General features: G+C 55.9%; 2 non-coding genes across 2 annotated transcripts; one reads left to right on the forward strand and one right to left on the reverse strand.

Moving 5' to 3' along the window:
• The first annotated feature begins 893 nt into the window (after positions 1-893).
• Positions 894-966, forward strand: TRNAK-UUU. The gene has a single exon. It is a non-coding gene; the product is annotated as a tRNA-Lys (tRNA).
• Positions 967-1,153: 187 nt separating this feature from the next.
• On the reverse strand, positions 1,154-1,226 carry TRNAK-UUU. Its single transcript has one exon. It is a non-coding gene; the product is annotated as a tRNA-Lys (tRNA).
• Positions 1,227-10,188: the final 8,962 nt, after the last annotated feature.

Below are 10,188 nucleotides of genomic sequence, written 5' to 3' on the forward strand. Positions count from 1 at the left end.
CTCAGTGGAGCAGGAACACCCCTGGCTCAAGGACACGCTGGAATTATCGAGCCCTAAGGAAGGAATAAATCAAAATGTCACTGTGTGACCGTGCAGACATCGCTGACCCGGCACAACACTCAAGGTCCTGTGGCCTGGAGCTGGGTTATCTTCATTTTAATGCCCATCTGGACATTATAGCACCCACTGGAATATCCGCCTGGATCAGAATATCCACCTGGATATCAGAATATTCTGGGTATCAGAATATTCTGGGTATCAGAATATCCAGCTCTATGAATTTAAAACCCCACACTTTCCTGTCTCACCTGCTCCAGGTCACCCTGCCTTGTCACAGGAGCGGACTGAATTACTTCCAGAGCTGCCTTCCAAGCTGGGAATGTTTTCCACATGTTTGGAAAATTCCGAATTAATTCCAGCAAGGGGCAGCGCTGGGTGCCGACAGCAAAATCCCCTGCGATGGGCTGGGTTTGTGCCCGGCTGCACTGCTCGGACAGAAATAATTAGAATATTTTGAGGAATAATTAGAATATTTTGAGGAATAATTGGAATATTTTGAGGGATAATTAGAAAATTTTGAGGAATAATTGGAATATTTTGAAGAATAATTAGAATATTTTGAGAAATAATTTGAATATTTTGAGGGATAATTGGAATATTTTGAGGGATAATTTGAACATTTTGAGAAATAATTAAAATATTTTGAGGGATAATTAGAAAATTTTGAGAAATAATTAGAATATTTTGAGGAATAATTAGGGTGTTTTGTCTAGTGATGTGTTTGGGCCGGGGAAGGAGCCGCGCACCGGGAGCGGATCCAAATTCCTGGAAAAAGCAGGAGCGGCCGCTCCTCTGTACGCTGATAAAAGCCATGAACAGACCCAGCACGCAGAGCCCGGATAGCTCAGTCGGTAGAGCATCAGACTTTTAATCTGAGGGTCCAGGGTTCAAGTCCCTGTTCGGGCGTTAGATCTTTTCCTTATTTTTCCACGGCGCCATTTTTTTTTTTTTCCCTAAAATCCCTTTTTTACACCCGCGGCACGGTCGGCGCTGCCCGCCAAAGGGTCCCGGCTCCGTCTGCGGGGAATTCTGGTAAGAAATTAAAAAAAAAGGAAATAAAAAAAATAATTAATATGTGGGAAAAAGAAGCAACCGCCCGAACAGGGACTTGAACCCTGGACCCTCAGATTAAAAGTCTGATGCTCTACCGACTGAGCTATCCGGGCTCTGGGGCTCGGCGTGGCGCTGCTGGGATATCCCCGTGCGCAGGAACTGCGCGGCTGCCGCGACTTCCCGGCCTGTGACCCCGCCTGCACCCCACTGCCTGCACCCCACTGCCTGCACCCCACCGACACCCCACTGCCTGCACCCCACCGCCTGCACCCGCCTGCACCCCACCGGCACCCCACTGCCTGCACCCCACCGGCACCCCACCGCCTGCACCTCCGTCTGCACCCCCAACGGACCCTTTCTGCCTGCACCCCACTGCCTGCACCCCCATTGTCTCATCCCACTATCTGCACCCCAAAACTTACCCCTTTCTGCCTGCACCCCACTGCCTGCACCCCGATCTGCCCCCCACTGTCCCACCCCACTGCCTGCACCCCCACCGGCACCCCCTGACTGACTGAGGAACATCACGGGGACATGTTCAGGGGGACACCGGGGACACCGGCCGGGGCTCTGTGCAATGCGGAGGGACACCGGGAGCAACCCGGGGGGGACCGGGGGACACCAAGGGACACCGGCCGGGGCTCTGTGCGATGAGGAACATCTCGGGGACACTCAGGGGGACACCAAGGGACACCGGTCGGGGCTCTGTGCAATCAGGAACATCTCGGGGGGACACCGGCCGGGCTCTGTGCAATGCGGGACATCACGGGGACATTCAGGGGGACACCGGAGGATATCAGCCGGGGCTCTGTGCAATGAGGAACATCTCGGGGACATTCAGGGGGGCACCGGCAGGGCTCTGTGCAATAAGGAACATCTCGGGGACATTCAGGGGGGCACCGGCAGGGCTCTGTGCAATAAGGAACATCTCGGGGACATTCAGGGGGGCACCGGCAGGGCTCTGTGCAATAAGGAACATCTCGGGGGGACACCGGGGGGCACCGGCAGGGCTCTGTGCAATGCGGAGCGCGGCCGGGAGATGGCCCCGCACCGCCCCGCGCTGCGCCCGCCATTGTCCGCCGCCTCCGCCGCGGAGCTCCCGCCTCCCTCCGGCTCCTCCCGCATCCCTCCGGCTCCTCCCGCATCCCCCCGGCTCCTCCCGGCTCCTCCCGCATCCCCGGCCCCGCCGCCGCCGCCGCTCGGAGCAGGTAGGGCCGCGGAGGGAGCGGGGGGCTCTGCTCGGCTCGTCCCGCTAAAAAATGATATTTCCTATTTAAATGGAGGATCGTGGGTCCGTGATTCGCCCTGCCGGCTTCCCGGAGCTTCCCCCAGAGCTGCGGCTCATCGCGGTGCTGCTCCAGGGAACCCCAAAAGGAGCGGGGGGAGCGCGGGGCTGCCCCTTCCCAGGGCACGCCGGGGGTCTCGGGATGTCCCCTCGGGAATTTGGGGGGCCTGGAACAATGAGATGGTGCCCAAGGAACGGCGAAGTTGGGCGAAGGGGACGGGGGGGGTTGGGGTCCTGTCCCCTCCCGGCGGGGCAGGGGGAGGGACAGCGATGGGGACAGGGGGACAGAAATAGGGAAAGGGTGGGGACGGGGATCGCGGAATCCTGGAGTGGTTTTGGGCTTGGTTTTTGGGTTTAGACCCTCTGGTCCCCACCCCCTGCGCTGGGCAAGGATGCCACCCTTTGGATCAGCGGCTGGGGATGGGGACAGGGGCAGGGACAGGGACAGGGACAGGGACAGGGACAGGGACAGGGACAGGGACAGGGACAGGCCAGCCGTGGTGTGAGGCCGAGCAGGGTCAGCTCATCCCAGCCCTAAAACCCCCCAGCTTTAGGGGCTGGAGGCTCTGCCGAGGATGCTGCTGGGATCCCGGATCCCTGCGCTCCTGCGGATCCCAGACCTGCGGGAATGCTCGTGGATCGGGAATTCCAGAGGTTTGGGAGCTCCGGGGGCTCCCTGCTCGTGTGTGCGAGGCCGAGCACGGCTGGGATTGTTCCCGGCTCATGGGCCCGGCTCCATGAGCACCAGCGTGACCGGGAAAATCGATCCTTCCTTCCCAGAGGGGCAGGGACGGGGTAACAGGGAGCTGGGGGGTGAGGGAGTGATCCTGGAGCCTGGTATTCCCAGGAAAATCAGTCCTTCCTTCCCAGAGCGGCAGGGACAGGATAACAGGGAGCTGGGGGGTGAGGGAGTGATCCTGGAGCCTGGTATTCCCAGGAAAATCAGTCCTTCCTTCCCAGAGCGGCAGGGACAGGATAACAGGGAGCTGGGGGGTGAGGAACCTGCCTGGAGCCTGGATCGCCCAGGAAAATCAATCCTTTCCTTCTCAAAGCGGGAGGAATGGGATAACAGGGAGCTGAGGGGTGAGGGAATATTCCTGGTATTCCCAGGAAAATCAGTCCTTCCTTCCCAGAGAGGCAGGGACGGGATAACAGGGAGCTGGGGGTGAGGAACCCGCCTGTCCCGGATTTCCCGGGGTAGCCGCCCCAGCCGGGCACCTGCCCCACCTCGGAGCACAATCCTGAATTCCAGAGGGGGCTGGGGAGAGGATCCGGAGGATCCAGACGATCTGGAGGATCGGCCCTTCCAACCCTGCAGCCGGGAATTCCCAGCCTGCTGCAGTGGGAGCGGGTGCTCCATGTGGGAGCAGGGCTGGGATGCAGCAGGACTCACCAGGATAGACTGGGATTGACTGGGAAGCACTGGGATTGACCAGGATTCATTGGGATTCACTGGGATGTACTGGGGTGTACTGGGATGCAGCCTGGGATGATCCCAGTCCTCCCCACATTCCTGGGATGACGATCCCAGTCCTCCCTGGGATGATCCCAGTCCTCCCTGCATCCCTTTTTCCCTTCCAGACAGTTGGATTTGCTGGATTTGGGATTGATGGATCCATTTATGGCTCCAGAAGCAAAACCCTCTGGGGATTATTAATTTTTTTCCCATGATTTTTGACACCGGGTTCCCTTTTGAGACTTGCAATTCCAAACTGGGATGGGAATGCTGAGTTTTCCCTGCATCCCAGGATAATCCCTGTGCTCCTTGGGATGGGAATTCCTGATTTCCCTGCATCCCAGGATAATCCATGTGCTCCCTTCTCCCGAGGGAGCATCTGGCTGCGGGAGAGGCGCCCCATGGCAACAGGGAAGGGCCTGGAGCGTTTTCCATGGATAAGCAGCGGGATCCATCCCCATCCATCCCCCGGAATCCCAGGATAATCCCTGGGATGGGAATCCTAAATTTCCCACATCCCAGGATGATCCATGTGCTCCCTGGGATGGGAATCCTGAATTTCCCCCTCATCTCAGGATGATCCATGGGATGGGAATGCTGAATTTCCCTGCATCCCAGGATGATCCATGTGCTCCCTGGGATAGGAATTCTGAATTTCCCTGCATCCCAGGATGATCCCTGGGATGGGAATTCCTGATTTCCCTGCATCCCAGGATAATCCATGTGCTCCCTTCTCCCGAGGGAGCATCTGGCTGCGGGAGAGGCGCCCCATGGCAACAGGGAAGGGCCTGGAGCGTTTTCCATGGATAAGCAGCGGGATCCATCCCCATCCATCCCCCGGGGCCGCCCTGCAGCGCCGGGATCAGGGATGGACAGCGGGATTGGGGATGGACAGAGGGATCAGGGATGGACAGAGGGATCAGGGATGGACAGAGGGGTCAGGGATGGACAGTGGGATCAGGGATGGACAGTGGGATCAGGGATGGACAGAGGGATCAGGGATGGACAGAGGGATCAGGGGTGGACAGGGGGATCAGGGATGGGATCAGGGATGGACAGCGGGATCAGGGATGGACAGCGGGATCAGGGATGGAGAGCAGGTGGTTTTGGGACATTTTTTTGAGTGTTTTTGCAGCATTTTGGGTTGTTTTTGAGGTGCTTTGGGGGTGGTTTTAGGGTGATTTTGGGTGTTTTTAAGGCATTTTAGGGGTGATTTTGGGGACATTTTTAGGATGGTTTTAGGGTAGGTTTGGGGCATTTTGGGGGCATTTTTTGAGTGTTTTTGCAGCCTTTTGGGGGTGTTTTTGTGGTGCTTTTGAAGTGTTTTGGGGGCAGTTTTGGAGCGTTTCTGGGGTGGGTTTGAGGTGGTTTTGGGGCAATTTTTGAGTGTTTTTATGGCATTTTGGGGGTGTTTTTGGGGTATTTTGGGGTGTTTTTAGGGCTCCAGCCCCTCCTGTCCCCGGGTGGGTGGCAGGAAGAAGCCGAGCCGAGATTTGCATAGGACACGGGTGGTGGCATCGGGGACAGCACGGTGCCACCTCCAGCGTCCCCCGGGGGTGGCCCTGCCCCCCAAAAACCCCAGCCCTGATGGGGGGGTGGGAGATTCCGAAAATCCGGGCGTGGGTGTGACACGGGGACAGGGACAGGAGGTGGCTCCGGGGTCGGGGTGGGGTCTGGAGCTGCTTGGGGACACCGTGGGGACACCGTGGGGTCTCTTTATTAGAGGGGGGACCCTGAGAGGGGGAAGGGAGGGATGGGGGTGCTCAGGGAACCCCTGGGATCCCATCCCTGCCCATGGGGAGCCGGGATCTGCCATGGGATCCCATGGGATCCTGCCGGGTTTCCCGGGATCAGGGTGGCTCTAGAGCCCCCTTTGACCATGGCACCATTAAAATTCCCATTAAATTCCCATTAAATTCCCATTAAATCCCCATTAAATTCCCATTAAATCCCCGGAGCAAGAGGCTCTGACCCAGCATCACTTCCTGCTCCTGGACCCGCACTTGGAGGGCGATTTTGGGGCTTTTCCATGGGATTTTTTTATTCCTTCTGGGAAGGGAAGGGGCTGAGCCACCTGCTCACGGTGTCCCCAAGCCAAGTGACATCCCCTGGTGGCAGCCAGACCCCTCAGCAGGGCAGGACTCAGCTCTGTGGGGTCCAACCCCATTCCCGCCCCATTCCCGCCCCATTCCCCGGCAATCCCAGCCCCACACGCTCCAGTGGGATGCAGATGTTTGTCTTGGAGAGCAGCACGGAGCTGTGGCTTCGGCAGCCGCAAAATTCAGCCGGGACTTTGTTGCTTTTGGGTTAAAAGCGGATTTTCCTCTGTTCTGCCTCCAGCTTTTTGGGGTTTCTGCTTTTCCAGGAAAAAGGCACAGCTGCCAGCAGGGCCCGGAATGCCAGGGAAGGGAACATTCCCAACCTCTCAGCACCCCCTGGAGCCGCTTTTTTCCAGCTGGAAAGCACCAAAATCTCTGGATGAGCTGGTGCTGGGGGGCTGAGAGGGACCTGGAAAGGGCCAAATCCCGTGGGAATTGTGGAGCTCGTTAGGAACCATCTGGTCCTGCAGAGCTCGGGGTCAGGAGGACAAAAAAAAAACCCAGGAGAGGTCTGGGGACACTCTGGGCTGGAGGGAGGTGGCCACTGGTCACTGGGGGGGTCTGGGGTCACTTGTGGGGCTGGGGGAGGTCCCAGGGCTCTCCTGGAGCTGGGATTTAGGATTTTCCTGCTTTCCCCAAAAGGGGGATGGGGTGGCCAGGGGTCCCAGTAAAATATTTGTTGTTACTGGGAAGGGGGAGGGGCCCCTTGGGGCCGTAAATTGGGGCATCAGCAGAGCCCTGTGTGGGGCAGAGGAGAGCCTGGGGGGGCACTGGAGCCAAACCCATCCAAAACCCCAAAAAAATGGGAGGTCCTATGAGTCAAACCTTTCCAACACCCCAAAAATGGGAAGCTCCATGAGCCAAACTCATCCAAAACCCCAAAAGCAGGAGGTTCCATGGGCCAAACCCATCCAAAACCCCCAAAACTCGAGGTTTCATCAGCCAAACCTTTCCAAAAACCCCAAAAAATGGAGGTCCCATGAGCCAAACCTGTCCAAAACCCAAAAAATGGTAGGCTCCATGAGCCAAACTCATCCAAAACCCCAAAAGCAGGAGGTTCCATGGGCCAAACCCATCCAAAACCCCAAAAACTGGAGGTCCTGTGAGCCAAACCCATCCAAAACCCCCAAAAAATGGGAGGTCCTATGAGTCAAACCCATCCAAAACCCCAAAAATGGGAAGCTCCATGAGCCAAACTCATCCAAAACCCCAAAAGCAGGAGGTTCCATGGGCCAAACCCATCCAAAACCCCCAAAACTCGAGGTTTCATCAGCCAAACCTTTCCAAAAACCCCAAAAAATGGAGGTCCCATGAGCCAAACCTGTCCAAAACCCAAAAAATGGTAGGCTCCATGAGCCAAACTCATCCAAAACCCCAAAAACTCGAAGTTTCATCAGCCAAACCTTTCCAAAAGCCCAAAACCAGGAGGTCCAATGAGCCAAACTCATCCAAAATCCCAAAAACTTGAGGTTTCATGAGTCAAACTCATCCAAAACCCCAAAACCCGGAGGTTCCATGAACCAAACCCATCCAAAACCCCCAAAACTCAAGGTTTCATCAGCCAAACCTTTCCAAAAGCCCAAAACCAGGAGGTCCCATGAGCCAAACCCATCCAAACCCCAAAAAATGGGAGGTCCAATGAGCCAAACTCATCCAAAACCCCAAAAACTCAAAATTTCATCAGCCAAACCTTTCCAAAAACCCCAAAAAAATGGAGGTCCCATGAGTTAAACCTCTCCAAAACCCCCAAAACAGGAGGTTCCATGAACCAAACCCATCCAAACCCCAAAAAATGGGAGGTCCAATGAGCCAAACTCATCCAAAATCCCAAAAACTTGAGGTTTCATGAGTCAAACTCATCCAAAACCCCAAAACCCGGAGGTTCCATGAACCAAACCCATCCAAAACCCCAAAAACTTGAGGTTTTATGAGCCAAACTCATCCAAACCCCAAAACCAGGAGGTTCCATGAACCAAACCCATCCAAAACCCCCAAAACTTGAGGTTTCATCAGCCAAACCTTTCCAAAACCCAAAAAAATGGAGGTCCCATGAGTCAAACCCATCCAAAACCCCCAAACCAGGAGGTTCCATGAGCCAGATCTGCCCAGAACCCCAAAACCTGAAGGTCCCTGCTGGTGATTTTCAGAGCTGAGCAGTGCCTGGGTGGGTGCTGGGGAATATCCGTGAAATCCAGAAATTTCCTGGCTCTTCCAGGCCATTCCCGGTTCCCTCTCCTGAAATAAGGGATGGGAGCTGCCCCCTCAGCACCCTCATCCCTTCCTTTCCCATCTCTCCTTTCCCATTCTGCCTTAAAAACAGGAGGTTCCATGAGCCAGATCTGCCCAGAACCCCAAAACCTGAAGGTCCCTGCTGGTGATTTTCAGAGCTGAGCAGTGCCTGGGTGGGTGCTGGGGAATATCCGTGAAATCCAGAAATTTCCTGGCTCTTCCAGGCCATTCCCGGTTCCCTCTCCTGAAATAAGGGATGGGAGCTGCCCCCTCAGCACCCTCATCCCTTCCTTTCCCATCTCTCCTTTCCCATTCTGCCTTAAAATTCCCTGGATTTGCTGCCAGGGGCTGATTTTTTCCCTCAAATCATTGAAATTTTTATAAAATCCCAGTGCTGGGGCAGCCTGGTGGGGTTTGGGGGGGCTCAGCCACAGCTGATCCCGCTGCCCTCCCCAAATTTAGGGCTGGTTTTTTGCCCTTTGGGGAAAAAAATTTGGGATTCCAGCTGAGCCCCTTCCCTGCCTGGTGTCCGTGGGCTCCTGGGGAAGTGGAAGCAGCAGCAGCTGCAGCCAAATTTTTATTTTTACCCCCTGGCCCTGCTGGGCCCCAGCTCGTTTCCCTTTTTCCAGGCACACAGGAAGGGCTGAGCCAGCCCGGCCTTCCTTATCCCAGAGATTCCAGAGGGTGGGAAAGGACCTTGGGATATTCCAGCCATCATCCCAGGGTGCTCCAAACCCCGAGAAACCCGGCCTTGGACACTCCCAGGGATGGGGCAGCCACGGGTTCTGTGGGGATCTGCAGCTGGGAATGAGCCCGGAGTGCAGAAATTGGGATTTTTTTATGGAATTCTGGAGTGGTTTGGGTTGGGAGATCCTCAGGATCATCCCATCCCCACCCCGTGCCGCTTCCCATGGTCCCAGGGTGCCCCAAACCCCATCCAGCCTTGGGGGCTCCCGGGGACCCAGGGGCAGCCACGGATTCCCTGGGAATTCCAACCCAAAACATTCCAGGATTCCCTGTGCTGGTTTGGATGGGATGTTGGGAATAAATCCTTCCCTGGGAGGGAAGCATTCCCAGCATCAACGCCTCACCTTTCCCCATTCCCAACATCTGTAGTTCCATCCTTTAACCCCACACCTTTCATTTCCAGCCACCCATGGCACCCATCCATCAATCCCACAGCTTCCCCCATTCCCAGCATCAATCCCACACCTTTCCCTATTTCCAGCATCAATCCCACAACTTTCCCTATTCCCAGTATCCATGGACACCCATCTCATGTTTCCCCACTCCCACCATCAATCCCTCATCTTTCCCCATTCCCAACATCTGTGGTTCCCATCCTTTAACCCCACACCTTTCCCCATTCCCCGCATGAATCCCACACCTTTTCCCGTTCCCATCCATTAACCCCACATTTTTTTCCATTCCCAGCATCAATCCCACACCTTTCCCCGCTCCCAGCAGCCATGGCCACCATCCGTTAACCCCACAACTTTTCCTATTCCCAGCAGTAACTCCACACCCTTCCCCATTCCCAGCATCAACCCCACACCTTTCCCCCTTCCCATCCAGTAATCCCACACTTTTCCCCACTCCCAGCATCTGTCACCTTTCCCCATTCCCATCCTTAACCCCTCACCTTCCCCCACTCCCAGCATCAATCCCACACCTTTCCCCATTCCCAGCATCAATCCCGCACCTTTCCCCATTCCCATCCTTAACCCCACACCTTTCCTCACTCCCAGCATTAATCCCACACCTTTCCCCATTCCCATCCATTAATCCCACACCTTTCCCCCTTCTCATCTGGTAATCCCACACTTTTCCCCACTCCCAACATCAATCCCACACCTTTCCCCATTCCCAGCATTAATCCCACACCTTCCCCCACTCCCAGCATCAATCCCACACCTTCCCCCATTCCCATCCTTAACCCCGCACCCTTCCCCATTCCCAGCACTAACCCCTCACCTTCCCCAGGCCACCTGGCAGTGACCCCGTCC

The sequence above is a fragment of the Passer montanus genome, unplaced genomic scaffold (assembly GCF_014805655.1).
Source record: "Passer montanus isolate IOZ18808 unplaced genomic scaffold, ASM1480565v1 scaffold157, whole genome shotgun sequence".
Lineage (NCBI taxonomy): Eukaryota > Metazoa > Chordata > Aves > Passeriformes > Passeridae > Passer > Passer montanus.